The following is a 20,623-nucleotide window of genomic DNA, read 5'->3' as shown; positions in this document are numbered from 1 at the left end:
TACTACATAGATCGCTGTTTGCCCATGGGGTGCTCCATATCCTGCTCACTATTTGAGGCGTTTAGTTGCTTCCTCGAATGTGTCGTCATGGACGTTTGTAAGGCGGCACATATTATCCATTACCTCGACGACTTCCTATGCCTGGGCCCAAAAGATTTGCCACAGTGTAAAAACAAGAGCTAGTCCACCTGTGAGAAGGAGAGAGCTGGAGGGAGAGTGGACACCCCAGAGCCGAAGGGTTAAATTGAGAAAGAAAGAAGGCGGTGTAGCTTGCTTCATGGGTGGGGTACTCTGCTGAGTAGCAGAAATTGCTACTAGGCCCAAAAGGATTTCCTGGGCCAGATTCCGTTAAAAAATAGTACTTAGGTAAACAGGCGGTGTAGCTTGCTTCATGGGAGGGGTACGCTGCTGAGTAGCACTAAATTCTACTAGGCCCAAAAGGATTTCCTGGGCTAGATGCCGTTACAAAATAGTAGTTAGGTAAACAGGCGGTGTAGCTTGCTTCATGGGTGGGGTACGCTGCTGAGTAGCACCAAATTCTACTAGGCCCAAAAGGATTTCCTGGGCTAAATGCCGTTACAAAATAGTAGTTAGGTAAACAGGCGGTGTAGCTTGCTTCATTGGTGGGGAACGCTGCTGAGTAGCACCAAATTCTACTAGACCCAAAAGGATTTCCTGGGCTAGATGCCGTTACAAAATAGTATCTAGGTAAACAGGCGGTATAGCTTGCTTCATGGGTGGGGAACGCTGCTGAGTAGCACCAAATTCTACTAGGCCCAAAAGGATTTCCTGGGCCAGATGCCGTTAAAAATAGCACTTAGGTAAACAGGCGGTGGGTGGCTGGGCTACTCTGATGACTAGCAGACACTGAAGCTTTGGAGCAGACCTCTGAATCCCAGGCCATAGTATGAGTAAACAACTCTGCAGATGACCCCACCCACCTGGAATTGACGATGGCAACGTCATGTAAAACTCAGCAAGGGGACTAAATAAAGAGTCTCCATTTTTCCAAAAATTCGGCCACAGACAGCACTTAAGTGGCATCAATTTTGCCAGAGTTTTTTAAAACGGTTGGTGAGGTAATTTTCAAAAATCATCAAGCTTTTAGTCTCCCCAAGGTGACACAGGGGTAGAAAAGTCCTTGCGGATCCAGGATTTGTTCATCTTGATGAACGTTAGTCTGTCTACATTGTCACTGGACAGCCGCGTGCGCTTATCTGTCAGCACACCACCAGCAGCGCTGAACACACGTTCAGAGAGAACGCTGGCTGCGGGCCATGACAAGATCTCCAAGGCGTGAGTGGCAAGCTAAGGCCATTTTTCAAGATTGGAAGCCCAAAATGGGCAAGGGTCCAGTTCCACAGTCATGGCATCGATGTTAAATTGGAGATACTCTTGTACCATCCTCTCTAGGCGTTGGCTGTGCGTCAGACTTCTTGTCTCCTGTGGCTTTGCAAAGGATGGTCTAAAAAAATTTTGAAACGATTGGAAAAAATTGCTGTTACCACCAGATACGATGTTACTGTTACGGTTTGAGTGATGACTTGATAGTCCCATGGTTGGCAAGTTAGAACTCAGAGATTGACTACGTGCACCACTGGTGTTTTGTGAAAAAGCAGATGTTAGATTCTGTAACAGTCTCTGCTGATACTCCTGCATGCGTGAATCCCTTTCTATGGCAGGAATTATTTCACCAAATTTGCTTTTGTACCGGGGATCTAAGAGTGTGGCAACCCAGTAGTCGGGATTACTTCGGATTCTGACAATCCGAGGGTCATGTTGCAGGTAGTGCAGCAAGAAGGCACTCATGTGTCTTGCGCATCCAGGAGGACCAAGTCCTTGTTGTCTTGGTGGTGGCGAGGAGAGAATCATGCTTCCTTCGTCTGCCCTCTCCCCCCAACCTCGCACAACAGAAATTTGATCAAGGTCTTCCTCATCTGATGAGTTTTTCATGCCCATCGCCAGTTCATTCTCCACTTCTTCCTCGCCTCCTGCACCTACCTCAACAGTTTGGCTGCTGCCATGCGCCCTCGGTAATCCCTCTCCCCCAGCCTCCAATGCCAGCCGCCTTGGTGCTGCCAACCTTCTTGCCCTTGGAGATATTATCCCTTCCGCATACGACTCTTCCTGTTCCTCCTCCTCCTCCTCTTGTTCCACCACCTGACTCCGAACACTGTGTAAGTTGTGCTCCAGCATGTAAATCACCGGAATGGTCATGCTGATAATGGCATCGTCAGCACTAAACATCTTCGTTGCTATTTCAAAACTGTGCAGAAGGGTGCATTGGTCACTGATCTGAGACCACTCCTGCAGCATGATTAGCCCCACCTCTTGATCTCGTTGGCCCAGGCTATACGTCATAACGTATTGCACCAGGGCTCATCGGTGCTGCCACAGACGCTGCAACATGTGCAGAGTTGAATTCCACCTTGTTGGCACATCGCATTTCAGCTGGTGAACTGGCAGGCCCAACGACTTCTGTAGAGATGCAAGTCGTCGAGCTGCGGGATGCGAACGGCGGAAGTGAGCACACAGCGACCGTGCCCTCTGCAGAAGCCCATCTAGTCCGGGATAGTGGGATAAAAATTGCTGGACAACCAGGTTCAAAATGTAAGCCATACAAGGCACGTGTGCGACATTGCCCCGGCGAAGGGCCGCACCCAGGCTTGCAGCATTGTCACACACAGCCTTCCCTGGCTGCAGGTTGAGTGGAGACAACCATTGATGGAACTCGGTCTCCAGAGCTGACCACAACTCCTCAGCTGTGTGACTCACATTTCCCAGACATTTCAATGTAAACACTGCCTGATGCCATTGAGCCTTGGTGACAGCATAGTGAGGAGGTGTGCAGGATTCCTTCTGCGCAGTTACAAAGCGGGTGGCATTACCAGACAGGCTTTGGGTGCAGGTGGAGGACCGAGAGGGGGTTGAGGAAGCAGAAGCAGTGGAGGAACTTCTAGCTACAGAGGATCGACGAGCAACTCATGGGGACGGCAAGACTTGGACAGCAGCCCCTTCTCCTGATGTCACCGTAGTTACCCATTGCCCAGTCACCGACATGTAACGCCCCTCTCCATGTCTACTCGTCCAAGTGTCTGTGGTGAAATGCACCCTGTCACACACAGTTTTTCAAGGAAGCAGTGATGTTGTGTGCGACATGCTGATGTAGCGCAGGCACAGCTTTCTTTGAGAAGTAGTGGCGACTGGGCATCTGGTACTGGGGCACGGCGACAGACATAAGGTCTCGAAAATCCTCTGTGTCCACCAGGCGGAAAGGCAGCATTTCTGTAGCCAACAGCATGCAGATGGAGAAATTCAACCTCTTAGCTTTGTGATGGCTAGGAGGAAATGGTCTTTTACTTGTCCACATCTGAGGGACTGAGGGCTGGCTGCCGTGCTTAGACGGAGTTGAGTAGGGTGTCCCCGGCAAACTGCTGGTCTGTGAGGAAGGTGCAGGCAGAGATGTTATGCTGCCTTGATCAAAATGTGGTGTCAATATCGGAGAGCGCTCAACACCAGCAGGTGTTTCCACTTGCAAATGTCCTGACGACCTGCCAATCAGACTGGCTGTTGCGGGTAAAAAGGTGTAAGGTCTGGGTCCAAAACCATGTGCGACTGCTGTCCCCACAGTCACAGAGGATGAAGAGGATGTGGATGCACTTGATGAGGCAGTCGGTGGTTGACCCAGCCCACTAGGCCGCATTGTAGAACAGTGAGCTTCCCACTGCAACTTATGCCTCATATCCATGTGACGGTTCATGCATGAAGTACTCAAGCTAGTCATTTTTTGTCCTCTACTGAGATTTTGTTGACAAATCTTACAGACAACATGAGTTGGGTCATCTTTTGCAATGTCAAAAAATGCCCAGGCTATGCAAGGCTTAGAGCCCGTGCGACCTGAAGAGCCACCACGACTTCTGGCTTGAGGCACAGTTGGGGTTGAGGATGCAGTTGTTGACGTGATTCCAGTACTCCGTCTCTGTCCAGGAAGGCGCAACGTTACCTCATCATCAGACTCGTCACTAGCATCCTCCTCCACCTCCTCTGCTGACCTCATGGACTGGCGGACTGGGGGTTGACAGTAAGTGGGGTCTACAACCTCGTCATCATCATCCTGTGTGTTCTCACACCCGTCGTCCTCAGAACCAACCTCTTCCTGTCCTGACCGAAAACTCATGTTTTCGTTCCAATTAGGTATCCCTGACTCATCATCATCTTCCTCATTGTCTCCACCAACAGGAGTTACAGTTTGGGAACGAGGGTCTACATTATGCTAAGATCCTTCTTCATCTGGGCCTGGATCCGACTCACAAAGATTCTGGGCATCAGTGCAGATCATTTACTCGTCTGGATTCACAGAAGCTCTGGAGCAGACCTCTGATTCCCAGGCTATAGTATGCGTAAACAGCTCTACAGACTCAACCATGTGTGTTACCCCATGCTAAGATGGGTGGCTGGAGACTTGGGAGCTGTGAGGAAGCAAGTGCGATTGGAATGACAACTCTGAGGACTGGAGTAGCTGTGATGTTGAAGTTGACATGGAGGAGAGCCCACTTGAACGAGCACTTGATATCCGTTCAAGCACCTGCTGTTTTTGTGCCGCATCTGGAATTTTTGGCGATGCTTGTAGCGATGGTCGTAAGAAAGGGATCATATCAGATTGTCCACGAAAAGAAGTAGACATCTTACTTTGGCTGGAAGATGGTCTTTCTTCTGCAGATGTTACTGTTGCTTTACCACCTACCCCACGGACACAACATTTTTTTCCCTTTCCAACACGCCTATTCCCCTTTCCACCAGCAGCAGGCCTTTTGCCACTCATTTTAGTGCTTAACTAATTGACAACTCTGTATCTGTAGTTGTTTCACAGGCGGGCTACTCTGCTGACGTGCAGACACTGCTCCTAGGCCCAAAAATATTAACTGGATTAGATGCAGTCAAAATTGAGATACACAGGCGGTGTAGTTAGTTTCACAGGCAGGCTACTCTGCTGACGTGCAGACACTGCTCCTAGGCACAAAACTATTAACTGGATTAGATGCAGTAAAAATTGAGATACATAGGTGGTGTAGCTAGCTTCACAGGCGGGCTACTCAGATGACTATCAGACAATGCTACTAGCCCAAAAGGATTGGCGGAGCTAGATTACACCAAATGCTGTGACAAACACTTGCACAGCACTGGCACAGACCTGCCTGGCAAACAGTGCTATGAACTGCTGTAACCTACCCTGAAAAGGGCTGATATTACAACTAGTCCTGACTCCTCCCAACTCACTAAACTTATCTCTCTGAAAATTCGCTCCAAAAAAACACTCTTAGGCTGCCGTCACACTAGCAGTATTTGGTCAGTATTTTACATCAGTATTTGTAAGCCAAAACCAGGAGTGGATCAAATAGAGGAAAAGTATAATAGAAACACGTCACCACTTCTGCATTTATCACCCACTCCTGGTTTTGGCTTACAAATACTGATGTAAAATACTGACCAAATACTGCTAGTGTGACGGCAGCCTTAGACTGTATAGCGCCCACAGCAGCAGTGGTGCCGTCTAACACTAAGCTGCAGCAGTGAGGAAATGGTGGCGACGGGGCAAATGGCTGGTTCTTATAGGGCAAGGACATGTGACATACACAGCCAATGACACATGCCCTTGCTTGTGTGCATCACCTGCACATTGCTGTGTGTGTGCGCACTGCTGATAGGCTGAGAGACTGCACCGCCCCACTGTAAATGTGGGAAAGAAAAAAACAATGGAGATCGGCATTATTTCAGCATAGATCTATCCCCCGCCCCCCCACCTACTATACACTGAAACAGTCTATTAACAATGATAAACAGTTTTAATGTGCAAATCAAGTTAGGCTTTTGGTGAACGAACAGTTATCGAACAGAAACTCGAACAGCTGAATTTTAAGCAAATTGTTTAAGTTCGTAGAACGACTCGAATACCGCCCAAAACAGCTCGAATTTGAAATTAGTGAACAGTTTGACTCGAACACCGCTCATCTCTAGATATAAGGTATCTGCAATGAGAGCCTGTAAGAAACATATGAACACTCAGTGGAAAACAATAGGGAAAGTACATCAGCAGTGCACGAAAGTCTTTACAAAAGGTCCATGTGCCAATAATAAAGTCTTATAAGAAAAGTTCTTGTTCCTTTGTGTAGTAGGGCCTACAAGGTCCTGGATGAAGAAATCCTGTAAAGCCACATAAAAAGCATGCTTGTACTAGCTGTATTAAAGCATATAGAAGGTGCCTCGGCCGGTGGCAGCACTTCTGATATGTGGAGCACTAGGGACAGATTAACCTGGTTGGAAATCTGCCGTGTGCGCTCTGCTGTTAGCTTGTTTATGGAGCGCCTGTGGATGCAGTGCCGCTTCTTCTTTCTTAGCGGATCAGGCAATGGAGGTGTCCAGGGGTGTGGAGTGGTTCCCGGCCGCCAGTATCGGTCACTGCCTCCTCGCGGTGTGCGATCGTCGGGACAGGACCTGGCGTGACGCCATAGACCACGTGGGACCGCTTGGAGTTTGCTGTTCGTGGAGAGTACGGATTGCAGAAAGGACCAATCAAATCCTACGCGTTTCGGAAAGAACGCTTTCCTTCATCAGGAAAATTACAAAAAATAGGAGAAATTTTTAGGGCGTGGCGTGCTTGTTCTAATGATGTTGAATTCAATCAGGACTGCAAAGTAATTGCAAGGAGAGTAATTGCAGGCAGGTTATTCACAGGCATGTGTGAACAGGGCCTGAAATATCACATGCAGTAGAAACAGAGAACATTGTTTAATGGATCGCAGTATACATGATTCTCAATCACAAGTAGTTTTTTCTACACCATTTTCCATTGAATATCCACAAATATTCAATATAATAAAATGGCATCTTCCAGTTTTGAGGCAGGATAAAAAAAAACTAACACCATTTTAGATAATGGAGTGCGATTTGTAGCCCAAAAATCCAAGACTTTGGCCAACATGTTGTCACCCAGTTTATACATAGGATTAAATAATTCAGAAAGAAGACCATATTCTTGGCTAGAAAGCACGGGCAACTACAAATGCGGCATGAGTTGATGTGGATTGTGTCAAAATATGCAAAAAACTACTAATTTCAGAGCAAAAGATGCACAGCATGATTATACTATCAATTTGTTTGCTAATTGTAATTCCAGATCTGTAATATATTTGGCTTCTTGTCAGGCATGTAATGTGCAATATGTGGGATCAACCACACATAAATTAAAGCAGAGGATTAAAGAATATGTATCAGGAACTGCTACAGGCAATATCAATGATAAACGCTCTTTGTCAGGAGTGTCTAGACCAGGGGTGGGGAACCTCTGGTGGCTTTTCATGCGGCCCACGGGAAGGTCCCCAGAGTCCACAATTTCTGGGCGGCAACCGCATCCTGCCGGCTGCCGGCCCTTTAACTATAAGTGCATGGCACCCAGCATTCATCTCAGAACGCTGCCTGCCCTGCACAGGAAAGATGTCATCAGGCTGGATGGGGTTAGCACCTGGGTGGGGTTAGCACTGGGGTGGGCGGGGCTAGCGACGAATGCTCTCCAGTCCTCCGGCCCCAGAAGAGGAGCTGCTGCCAGAGAGTCCAGAGCGATCTCTGTGCTGGCAGCTCTGTGTCTGCAGGTGATCTGTGTCCCTCAGCTATGTGCCCACTGTGATCTCTGCCCCCGGCTATGTTATCCAATATGATCTCTTTGCTCCCCAAACTATAAGCCCCCTGTAATCTATGTGCCTCCCAGCTATGGGCCCCCATGTCATCTCTGTGCCCCTCCTGCGATTCATGTGCCCCTCAGCTATGTGCCCCCTGTGATCTGTGTGCCCCCCCTGCTATGTGCCCCAATATGATCTTTTTGCTTCTCAACTATAAGCCCCCTGTGATCTCTGTGCCTCCCAGCTATGTGCCCCATGTCATCTCTGGGCCCCTCCTATGATGATCCCTGTGCCCCCTGTGATCTCTGTGCCCCCCGCTATGTGCCCCAATATGATCTTTTTGCTTACCCAACTATTAGCCACCTGTGATCTCTGTGTCTTCCAGCTATGTGCCCCCATGTCATCTCTGTGCCCCTCCTGTGATCCCTGTGCCCCAGCTTTGTGCCCCTGTGATCTCTGTGCACCCCCGCTATGTGCCCCAATATGATCTTTTTGCTCCCCAACTATAAGCCCCTTGTGATCTCTGTGCCTCCCAGCTATGTGCTCCCATGTCATCTATGTGCCCCTCTGTAATCCCTGTCACCCCAGCTATGTGCCCCCTGTGATTTCTGTGCTTCCTAGTGATCTCTGTTCCCCCTGTGATCTCTCTGCCCCCCGCAGCTAAATACCCCCTGTGATTTTGGTGCCCTCCAGCTATATGCCCCCTGTGATCTCTGTTTCCCCCAGCTATGTGCCCCCTGTGATCTATGTTCCCCCTGTGATCTCTCTCCCCTTCCAGTTATATGTCCCTTGTGATTTGTGCCCCCAGCTATGTGCCCCCCTGTGATCTTTGTGCCCCCTGTGATCTCTGTGCTCCCCTGCTACGCACCCCCTGCAATATTTGTGATCTGTGCCCCTGTGATATCTGTCCCCTTCAGCTATATGCCCCCCAGCTATGTGTCCCTCTGCGTGAAACAACTGAAAATATGTCTTATATTCTAGGCTCTTCAAAGTAGCCACCTTTTGCTTTGATGACTGCTTTGCACACCCTTGGCATTCTCTTGATGCGCTTCAAGAGGTAGTCACTGGAAATGGTCTTCCAACAATCTTGAAGGAGTTCCCAGAGATGCTTAGCACTTGTTGGCCCTTTTGCCTTCACTCTGCGGTCCAGCTCACCCCTAACCATCTCATTGGGTTTAGGTCTGGTGACTGTGGAGGCCAGGTCATCTGGCGTAGCACCCCATCACTTTCCTTCTTGGTCAAATAGCCCTTACACAGCCTGGAGGTGTGTTTGGGGTCATTGTCCTGTTGAAAAATAAATGATGGTCCAACTAAACGCAAACCGGATGGAATAGCTTGCTGCTGCAAGATGCTGTGGTAGCCATGCTGGTTCAGTATGCCTTCAATTTTGAATAAATCCCCAACAGTGTCACCAGCAAAGCACCCCCACACCATCACACCTCCTTCTCCATGCTTCACGGTGGGAACCAGGCATGTAGAGTCCATCCGTTCACCTTTTCTGTGTCACACAAAGACACGGTGGTTGGAACCAAAGATCTCATATTTGGACTCATCAGACCAAAGCACAGATTTCCACTGGTCTAATGTCCATTCCTTGTGTTCTTTAGCCCAAACAAGTCTCTTCTGCTTGTTGCCTGTCCTTAGCAGTGGTTTCCTAGCAGCTACTTTACCATGAACACCTGCTGCACAAAGTCTCCTCTTAATAGTTGTTGTAGAGATGTGTCTGCTGCTAGAACTCTGTGTGGCATTGACCTGGTCTCTAATCTGAGCTGCTGTTAACCTGCGATTTGTGAGACTGGTGACTCGGATAAACTTATCCTCAGAAGCAGAGGTGACTCTTGGTTTTCCATTCCTGGAGCGGTCCTCATGTGAGCCAGTTTCTTTGTAGCACTTGATGGTTTTTGCAACTGCACTTGGGGACACTTTCAAAGTTTTCCCAATTTTTTGGACTGACTGACCTTCATTTCTTAAAGTAATGATGGCCACTCGTTTTTCTTTACTTAGCAGCTTTTTTCTTGCCATAATACAAATTCTAAAAGTCTATTCAGTAGGACTATCAGCTGTGTATCCACCAGACTTCTGCACAACACAACTGATGGTCCCAACCCCATTTATGAGGCAAGAAATTCAACTTATTAAACCTGACAGGACACACCTGTGAAGTGAAAACTATTTCCGGTGACTACCTCTTGAAGCACATCATGAGAATGCCAAGAGTGTGCAAAGCAGTCATCAAAACAAAAGGTGGCTACTTTGAAGAGCCTAGAATATAAGACATATTTTCAGTTGTTTCACACTTTTTGTTAAGTAAATATTTTCACGTGTTAACCCCTTCCCGACCTTTGACGCCATGTAGGCGTCATGAAAGTCGGTGCCAATCCGACCCATGACGCCTATGTGGCGTCATGGAAAGATCGCGTCCCTGCAGATCGGGTGAAAGGGTTAACTCCAATTTCACGCGATCTGCAGGGACAGGGGGAGTGGTACTTTAGCCCGGGGGGGTGGCTTCACCCCCCCGTGGCTACGATCGCTCTGATTGGCTGTTGAAAGTGAAACTGCCAATCAGAGCGATTTGTAATATTTCACCTAAAAAACTGGTGAAATATTACAATCCAGCCATGGCCGATGCTGCAATATCATCGGCCATGGCTGGAAACACTGGTGTACCCCCCCCACCGCCACCGATCGCCCCCCCAGCCCTCCGATCTATGTTCCGCTCCCCTCCGTCCTGTGCTCCGCTCCCCCCATCCTCCTGCCCACTCCCCCGTGCTCCGATGCCGCCCCGTGCTCCGATATCCCCTCCGTGCCCTGACCTCCCCCCCCCCTTATACTTACCGGGCCTCCCATTGTCCGTCCGTCTTCTCCCTGGGTGCCGCCATCTTCCATCTTCCGGCCGGCAGATTCGTTCCATGTACTTTTTGATCACTGGGATAAAACCTATCACCGTGATCAAAATAAAAAAAAAAGTAAATGACCCCCCCCTTTATCACCCCCATAGGTAGGGACACTAATAAAATAAAGAAAAATATATATTTTTTTCCCACTGCAGTTAGGGTTAGGGTTAGGGAATGTGCACACGTATTCTGGTACTCTGCGGATTTTTCCGTAGTGGTTTTTATAAATCCGCAGTGCAAAACCGCTGCGGATTTACCGCTGTTTTTCTGCGGTTTTCTATTGGAGCAGTTGTAAAACCGCTGCGGAATCCGCAGAAAGAAGTGAAATGTGTGGGATGTAAACCGCTGCGTTTCCGCGCAGTTTTTTCCGCAGCATGTGCGCAGCGTTTTTTGTAAACTCATGGGAAACTGCTGCGGACCCGCAGCGGTGGAAACGCTGTGGATCCGCAGCGTTTTCCGCATTGTGTGCACATACCCTTAGAATTAGGCTATGTGCACACGGTGCGGATTTGGCTGCGGATCCGTAGCAGTTTTCCATCAGCTTTACAGTTCCATGTAAACCTATGGAAAACCAAATCCACTGTGCCCATGGTGCGGAAAATACCGCACAGGAACGCTGTGTTGGGAGCTCCAATGTTTAGGCACACAGGGTGTTAGGAGTCGAGCTTCCTCTGCTGCACAGGGGGAATCTCGATCCGTGTCTGCTGCGGTCTCCCATTCTGCTTCGGCCACAGTGGGCTCTGCTTAGCGGAGGCGTCGCTCCCAGCGTCTTGCTGGGACTGATTCTGTGCAAAGGGTTACTGCTGCCTTTTCTGGCTCTCCTGTTGTACCCTGCACTGATCTGCGGCGAGCGGACTTCTCTGGGACTAAGTCCTTATTTGCACACGCTGAGCATGCCCAGGGCAAGATCTCCCGTTGGAGATCGAGGGTCACATGCTCAGGTACTGCAGCACATCCCATTGGTCCTTTTGGCAGGTCCTGAAAGGGCAAAACTTCTGTAGCTGTTTCCTGTGCTGCAGCTATATAAACTGCGCATGACCGCACGGCCATGCGCTAGTATTTTCTTGATATTATGTGTGTGTGTAGATGGATATATGTCGATGGATGAAAGCTCCTAAGTATCCCTCCCTAGAGTTGTTGACTGCTCGCGGATGATGGTAGCTATCTAGCGCCCGACTAGCCATCTGCACGTAACACACATCACAGCGTCCTGTTGCTGTGCCCGCCAGTACGGCGCCGTGCGCTTCCTCTGCGCTTTCCTTACCCAAGCCTGGGTGGTTAGTGGCGTCCGTCAGTGCAGCAGCGCACGCACTCTCGTGCCTATAGATTCTATTTTATAAGTTTCCTTACACACCCAGTTGCGGTGTTGTGCCAGCAAGTGTCTAATCGGACTTCAATCCTGTGTAGGGGTTGAGTTCGCTGACTTCTTGCTCGCGCTCTATGTGCGGTGCTGCGGTCCTGTGATGCAACAGGATCGCTTCCTTCACGCAGGGTGAAGTTAACCCATGTGTGTATACTTAGTACCGCCATATAGTCCGTCTTACTAGCAGCAGGGTCTTTTACCTGCACGGTGGACCTCGGACTGCGAACGCACCTAGTTTCATATCATCTATACTTGGTGCGTTCCGCCGGTCCTTAACACAGGGGCTCTCCAAACGCGACATGGTGTCCGCTAAAGATTGGAGCCAATTTTTCATTGAAAAAGTCAAATGGCGCTCCTTCCCTTCCGAGCCCTGTCGTTCGCCCAAACAGTAGTTCCCCCCCCCACATATGGGGTATCGGCATACTCAGGACAAATTGTACAATAACTTTTGGTGTCCAGTTTCTCTTTTTACTCTTGGTAAAATAAAAAAATTGTTCCTAAAAGATCATTTTTGTGACTAAAAGTTAAATGTTCATTTTTTCCTTCCATGTTGCTTCTGCTGCTATGAAGCACCTGAAGGGTTAAGAAACTTCTTGAATATGGTTTTGAGTACCTTGAGGGGTGCAGTTTTTAGAATGGTGTCAGTTTTGGGTATTTTCAGCCATATAGACCCCTCAAACTGACTTTAAATGTGAGGTGGTCCCTAAAAAAATGGTTTTGTAAATTTTGCTGTAAAAATGAGAAATCGCTGGTCAACTTTTAACCCTTACAACTTCCTAGCAAAAAAAAAATTTTGTTTCCAAAATTGCGCTGATGTAAAGTAGACATGTGGGTAATGTTATATATTAACTATTTTGTGTCACATAACTCTCTCGTTTAACAGAATAAAAATTGAAAATTTGAAAATTGCGAAATTTTAAAAATTTTAGCCAAATTTCCATTTTTTTCACAAATAAATACAAAAATTATCAACCTAAATTTACCACTATCATGAAGCCCAATATGTCACGAAAAAACAATCTCAGAACCGCTAGGATTCGTTGAAGCGTTCCTGAGTTATTACCTCATAAAGGGACACTGGTCAGAATTGCAAAAAACGGCCAGGTCATTAAGGTCAAAATAGGCTGGGTCATGAAGGGGTTAAATCATAGTTTTGATGCTTTCAGTGTGAATGTACAATTTTCATAGTCATGAAAATACAGAAAAATCTTTAAATGAGGTGTGTCCAAACTTTTGGTCTGTACTGTATATGCATCCCTGTGATCTGTGTGGCTCCCAGATTTGTGCCCCCATGTTATCTATGTGCCCCCTGTGATCCCTGTGCCCCTTGCTATGTACCCCCTGTGATATTTGTGCTCCCATGTGATCTGTGCCCATGTGATCTCTGTCCCCTCCAGCTATGTGCCCCTCCGTGATCTCTGTGCCCCCAGCTATGTGCCCTCCTTTGATCTTTGTGCCCCCCCTGTGATCTTCGTGCCACCCCTGGAAAAGCAGCTGTGAGAAGCAACATGATCAGCATCACCTAACATCACAGCTGCACCAAAGAGAAGCAGCACCAGCCATCACATTAAGGGTGAGTTACTGTAATTATTTGTTTGACTAAATATACCAGGGTAATTTTCAAGGTGGTCATTTTTATGTGGCCCCCGGATTTCCAAATGCCACCCAGCTGGAAAAAGGTTCCCCACCCCTGGTGTAGACACTTCAAGGAGGTTCATGCTGGCAACATGACTTCCATGAGAGTAAAGGTACGGTCACACTAAGCGACGCTGCAGCGATACCGACAGCGATGTTGATCGCTGCAGCGTCGCTGTTTGGTCGCTGGAGAGCTGTCACACAGACAGCTCTCCAGCGACCAACGATCCCGAAGTCCCCGGGTAACCAGGGTAAACATCGGGTTACTAAGCACAGGGCCGCGCTTAGTAACCCGATGTTTACCCTGGTTACCGTTGTAAATGTAAAAAGACAAACACTACATACTTACATTCCCGGTGTCTGGTCAGGTCCCTCGCCTTCAGCTTCCCGCACTGACTGAGCGCCGGCCGTAAAGTACAGCGGTGACGTCACCGCTGTGCTGTGCTTTACGGCTGGCCGGCGCTCACCAGTCAGTGCGGGAAGCTGACGGCGAGAGACCTGACCAGACACCGGAATGTAAGTATGTAGTGTTTGTTTTTTTACATTTACAACGGTAACCAGGGTAAACATCGGGTTACTAAGCGCGGCCCTGCACTTAGTAACCCGATATTTACCCTGGTTACCAGTGAAGACATCGCTGAATCGGCGTCACACACGCCGATTCAGCGATGTCAGCGGGAGATCCAGCGACAAAATAAAGTGCTGGACTTTCCCCAGCGACCAACGATCTCCCAGCAGGGGCCTGATCGTTGGTCGCTGTCACACATAACGATTTCGTTAACGATATCGTTGCTACGTCACAAAAAGCAACGATATCATTAACGATATCGTTATGTGTGACGGTACCTTAACTGCCATTGAACAAGTAAAAAGGGCAGTCAGATAAGGAGATACAGTATCTATTCTGCGAGCCAGAGACGCAGCTTGGATTTTAACCCCTTTACCCCCAAGGGTGGTTTGCACGTTAATGACCGGGCCAATTTTTACAATTCTGACCACTGTCCCTTTATGAGGTTATAACTCTGGAACGCTTCAACGGATCCCAGTGATTCTGACACTGTTTTCTCGAGACATATTGTACTTCATGATAGTGGTAAAAATTCTTTGATAGTACCTGCGTTTATTTGTGAAAAAAATGGAAATTTGGCGAAAATTATGAAAATTTCGCAATTTTCCAACTTTGAATTTTTATGCAATTAAATCACAGAGATATGTCACACAAAATACTTAATAAGTAACATTTCCCACATGTCTACTTTACATCGGCACAATTTTGGAACCAAAAATTTTTTTTGTTAGGGAGTTATAAGGGTTAAAATTTGACCAGCAATTTCTCATTTTTACAACACCATTTTTTTTTAGGGACCACATCTCATTTGAAGTCATTTTGAGGGGTCTATATGATAGAAAATACCCAAGTGTGACACCATTCTAAAAACTGCACCCCTCATGGTGCTCAAAACCATATTCAAGAAGTTTATTAACCCTTCTGGTGCTTCACAGGAATTTTTGGAATGTTTAAATAAAAATGAACATTTAACTTTTTTCACAAAAAATTTACTTCAGCTCCAATTTGTTTTATTTTACCAAGGGTAACAGGAGAAAATGGACCCCAAAAGTTGTTGTACTATTTGTCCTGAGTACACCGATACCCCATATGTGGGGGTAAACCACTGTTTGGGCGCATGACAGAGCTCGGAAGCGAAGGAGCGCAGTTTGACTTTTCAATGCAAAATTGACTGGAATCGAGATGGGACACCATGTTGCGTTTGGAGAGCCCCTAATGTGCCTAAACATTGAAACCCCCACAAGTGACACCATTTTGGAAAGTAGACCCCCTAAGGAACTTATCTAGAGGTGTGGTGAGCACTTTGACCCACCAAGTGCTTCACAGAAGTTTATAATGCAGAACCGTAAAAATAAAAAATCATATTTTTTCACAAAAATTATCTTTTCACCCCCAATTTCTTATTTTCCCAAGGTTAAGAGAAGAAATTTGACCCCAAAAGTTGTTGTACAATTTGTCCTGAGTACGCTGATACCCCATATGTGGAGGTAAACCACTGTTTGGGCGCATGGGAGAACTCGGAAGGGAAGGAGTGCCGTTTGACTTTTCAATGCAAAATTGACAGGAATTGAGATGGGACGCCATGTTGCGTTTGGAGAGCCACTGATGTGCCTAAACATTGAAACCCCCCACAATTGACACCATTTTGGAAAGTAGACCCCCTAAGGAGCTTATCTAGAGGTGTAGTGAGCACTTTGACCCACCAAGTGCTTCACAGAAGTTTATAATGCAGAACCGTAAAAATAAAAAATCATATTTTTTCACAAAAATTATCTTTTCGCCCCCAATGTTTTATTTTCCCAAGGGTAAGAGAAGAAATTGGACCCGAAAAGTTGTTGTACAATTTGTCCTGAGTACGCTGATACCCCATATGTGGGGGTAAACCACTGTTTGGGCGCATGGGAGAGCTCGGAAGGGAAGGAGCGCCGTTTGACTTTTCAATGCAAAATTGACAGGAATTGAGATGGGACGCCATGTTGCGTTTAGAGAGCCACTGATGTGCCTAAACATTGAAACCCCCCACAATTGACACCATTTTGGAAATTAGACCCCCTAAGGAACTTATCTAGATGTGTTTTGAGCGCTTTGACCCACCAAGGGCTCCACAGAAGTTTATAATGCACAGCCATAAAAATAAACCAAAAAGTTTTTCCCACAAAAATTATTTTTTTAGCCCCCAGGATTTGTATTTTCCCGAGGGTAACAGGAGAAATTGGACCCCAAAATTTGTTGCCCAATTTGTCCTGAGTGCGATTATACACAATATGTGGGGGGAACCACTGTTTGGGCGCATGGGAGGGCTCAGAAAGGAAGGAGCGCCATTTGGAATGCAGACTTAGATGGAATGGTCTGCAGGTGTCACATTGCGTTTGCAGAGCCCCTAATGTACCTAAACAGTAGAAACCCCCACAAGTGACACCATTTTGGAAAGTAGACCCCCTAAGGAACTTATCTAGATGTGTGGTGAGCGCTTTGACCCACCAAGGGCTTCACAGAAGTTTATAATGCAGAGCCGTAAAAAAAAAACAAAATTTTTTTCCCACAAAAATTATTTTTTAGCCCCCAGTTTTGTATTTTCCCGAGGGTAACAGGAGAAATTGGACCCCAAAATTTGTTGTCCAACTTGTCCTGAGTGCGCTGATATCCCATAAGTGGGGGGTGGGAACCACTGTTTGGGCGCATGGGAGGGCTTGGAAGGGAAGGAGCTCCATTTGGAATGCAGACTTAGATGGAATGGTCTGCAGGTGTCACATTGCGTTTGCAGAACCCCTAATGTACCTAAACAGTAGAAACCCCCCACAAGTGACACCATTTTGGAAACTAGACACCCTAAGGAACTCATCTAGATGTGTTGTTAGAGCTTTGAACCCCCAAGTGTTTCACTACAGTTTGTAACGCAGAGCCGTGAAAAAAAAAAAAAAAAATTCTCCCAAAAATTATTTTTTAGCCCCGAGTTTTGTGTTTTCTCGAGGGTAACAGGAGAAATTGGACCCCAAACGTTGTTGTCCTATTTGTCCTGAGTACGCTGATACCCCATATGTTGGGGTAAACCCCTGTTTGGGCACACGGGAGAGCTCGGAAGGGAAGGAGCACTGTTTTACTTTTTCAACGCAGAATTGGCTGGAATTGAGATCGGACGCCATGTCGCATTTGGAGAGCACCTGATGTGCCTAAACAGTGGAAACCCCCCAATTATAACTGAAACCCTAATCCAAACACACCCCTAACCCTAATTCCAACAGTAACCCTAACCACACCTCTAACCCTGACACACCCCTAACCCTAATCCCAACCCTATTCCCAACTGTAAATGTAATCTAAACCCTAACCCTAACTTTAGCCCCAACCCTAACTGTAGCCCTAACCCTAACCCTAGCCCTAACCCTATCCCTAGCCCTAACCCTAACCCTAACCCTAGCCCTAACCCTAGCCATAGCCCTAACCCTAGCCCTAACCCTAGCTCTAGCCCTAGCCCTAACCCTAGCCCTAACCCTAGCCCTAACCCTAACCCTAGTCCTAACCCTAGCCCTAACCCTAGCCCTAATGGGAAAATGGAAATAAATACATTTTTTTAATTTTTCCCTAACTAAGGGGGTGATGAAGGGGGGTTTGATTTACTTTTATAGCGAGTTTTTTAGCAGATTTTTATGATTGGCAGCCGTCACACACTGAAAGACGCTTTTTATTGCAAAAAATATTTTTTGCGTTACCACATTTTGAGAGCTATAATTTTTCCATATTTTGGTCAACAGAGTCATGTGAGGTCTTGTTTTTTGCGGGACGAGTTGACGTTTTTATTGGTAACATTTTCGGGCACGTGACATTTTTTGATCGCTTTTTATTCCGATTTTTGTGAGGCTCAATGACCAAAAAACCAGCTATTCATGAATTTCTTTTGGGGGAGGCGTTTATACCGTTCCGCGTTTGGTAAAATTGATAAAGCAGTTTTATTCTTCGGGTCAGTATGATTACAGCGACACCTCATTTATATCTTTTTTTATGTTTTGGCGCTTTTATATGATAAAAACTATTTTACAGAAAAAATAATTATTTTTGCATCGCTTTATTCTCAGGACTATAACTTTTTTATTTTTTTGCTGATGATGCTGTGTGGCGGCTTGTTTTTTGCGGGACAAGATGACGTTTTCAGTGGTACCATACTATTTATATCTGTCTTTTTGATCGCGTGTTATTCCACTTTTTGTTCGGCGGTATGATAACAAAGCGTTGTTTTTTGCCTCGTTTTTTTTCTTACGGTGTTTACTGAAGGGGTTAACTAGTGGGACAGTTTTATAGGTTGGGTCGTTACGGACGCGGCGATACTAAATATGTGTACTTTTATTGTTTTTTTTTTTATTTAGATGAAGAAATGTATTTATGGTAATAATATTTTTTTTTCATTATTTAGGAATATTTTTTTTTATTTTTCTTTACACATTTACAAAATTTTTTTTTAAACTTTTTTATTTTGTCCCAGGGGGGGACATCACAGATCGGCGATCTGACAGTTTGCACAGCACTCTGTCAGATCACCGATCTGACTTACAGTGCTGCAGGCTTCACAGTGCCTGCTCTGAGCAGGCTCTGTGAAGCCACCTCCCTCCCTGCAGGACCCGGATCCGCGGCCATCTTGGATCCGGGCCTGGAGCAAGCAGGGAGGGAGGTAAGACCCTCGCAGCAACGCGATCACATCGCGTTGCTGCGGGGGGCTCAGGGAAGCCCGCAGGGAGCCCCCTCCCTGCGGGAAGCTTCCCTATACCGCCGGCACATCGCGATCATCTTTGATCGCGGTGTGCCGGGGGTTAATGTGCCGGGGGCGGTCCGTGACCACTCCTGGCACATAGTGCCGGATGTCAGCTGCGATAGGCAGCTGACACCCGGCCGCGATCGGCGGCGCTCCCCCCGTGAGCGCTGCCGATCGCATATGACGTACTATCCCGTCGGTGGTCATAGGGGCCCACCCCACCTCGACGGGATAGTACGTCTAATGTCAGAAAGGGGTTAAAATTAGACACTTGTTTCCTCAAAGGAATGAATTATAAAACAGATCTGATGTATTTTTATTAAGTGATGCTTTCATGCATAAATGCAATAAAGGTATGTGGTTTATGTATATATATGTGGGGGTATTTATATATATTTTATATGTATTTACATATATTTATATACATGGGTAAGGATATTGCTGTATTTTTACAAGTTGTATTTGCAATATTGTATATAGATTTAGTGGCTGAAATATTTGTATAAGGCTACTTTCACACTGGCGTTTTTTGCAATACGTCGCAATGCGTCATTTATGGGAAAAAACGCATCCTGCAAAGTTGTTTGCAGGATGCATTTTTGCCCCATAGATTAACATTAGCGACGCATTGCGACGCATTGCCACACAGCGCCGTGTTATGGCAGACCTCCGGGAGCAAAAAACGTTAAATGTAACGTTTTTGCTGCCGATGGACCGCTTTTTCCGACCGCGCTTGCGCGGCCGGAACTCCGCCCCCACCTCCCCGCACCTCACAATGGGGCAGCGGATGTGCCGGAGAAATGCATCCATTGTGCGGCGCTTCAAACGCTAGCGTCGGAATCTCGGCCCGACGCATTGCGACGGGCAGATTCCGACGCTAGTGTGAAAGTAGCCTTACACTCGGTTGGGCAGGATTTGTGGCTTCTTCCAAGGGGTGCTCAGGTGTTTGATATATGGTTAATTGACATGTATTGTGATTGGTTGTAGCCTCTTGTTATGTGCCTTTATATATTGTGTTGTAATATGTTTTTATTATGCTATGACTAAGGGCAGTATTGCCTGAAACGTGTCAGCTTATTTTTATGATGCACTAATAAAGGACAAGATTTTATTCCATCTTCATCTCCTCCATTCAATACTTGCATGAGCTGGATAAGTGAGTGATTTGCATTATACTCTACCAAGGACCATGGGGAGTGCATTTTACTATATGTACTATATGGGACCTGCATTATACTGTATCGAGTACTATATGTACCAATCATTCTTTCTCAGCGGAGTAAGGATAGTAATCGATGCGGGGTTGGACGTTGTGTACTTATGCAGCGGCCAGATGTTACAGCATAGTGGATGGGATTTTGAGAAATCCCATGCTCACTGTGCGTACACAGACAGACACCCACACCCGCGGAGATGGACATGCGGCGCGTCTTTCCATACCGCAGCATGTCAATTTATCTTTATTTGATTCCGCAAGATAAATTTCACCTGTACAATGTATTGAATGCACATGTGCTGCATCCAAAGCGCTGCCAATTACTGTGCGCCTACCCTAAAGAGGCCGAGAAACAAGTGTCGAATGACATCAATATTGTCGATCATTCTCGTTTACCGGCCTGAACTTAGCGCTTGTAAATACAACAGAAATGTTTCTGTGTAATGGTGCAATATGTGAGCATTTGGGGCCCCACTTTAAACTTTTGCCCAGGGCCCACTTTGTCTAAAATGTGCCCTGGTCATTATTTT

This window comes from Ranitomeya imitator, chromosome 2 (assembly GCF_032444005.1).
Source record: "Ranitomeya imitator isolate aRanImi1 chromosome 2, aRanImi1.pri, whole genome shotgun sequence".
In the NCBI taxonomy this organism is placed as follows: Eukaryota; Metazoa; Chordata; class Amphibia; order Anura; family Dendrobatidae; genus Ranitomeya; species Ranitomeya imitator.
This window is presented reverse-complemented; position numbering follows the sequence as displayed.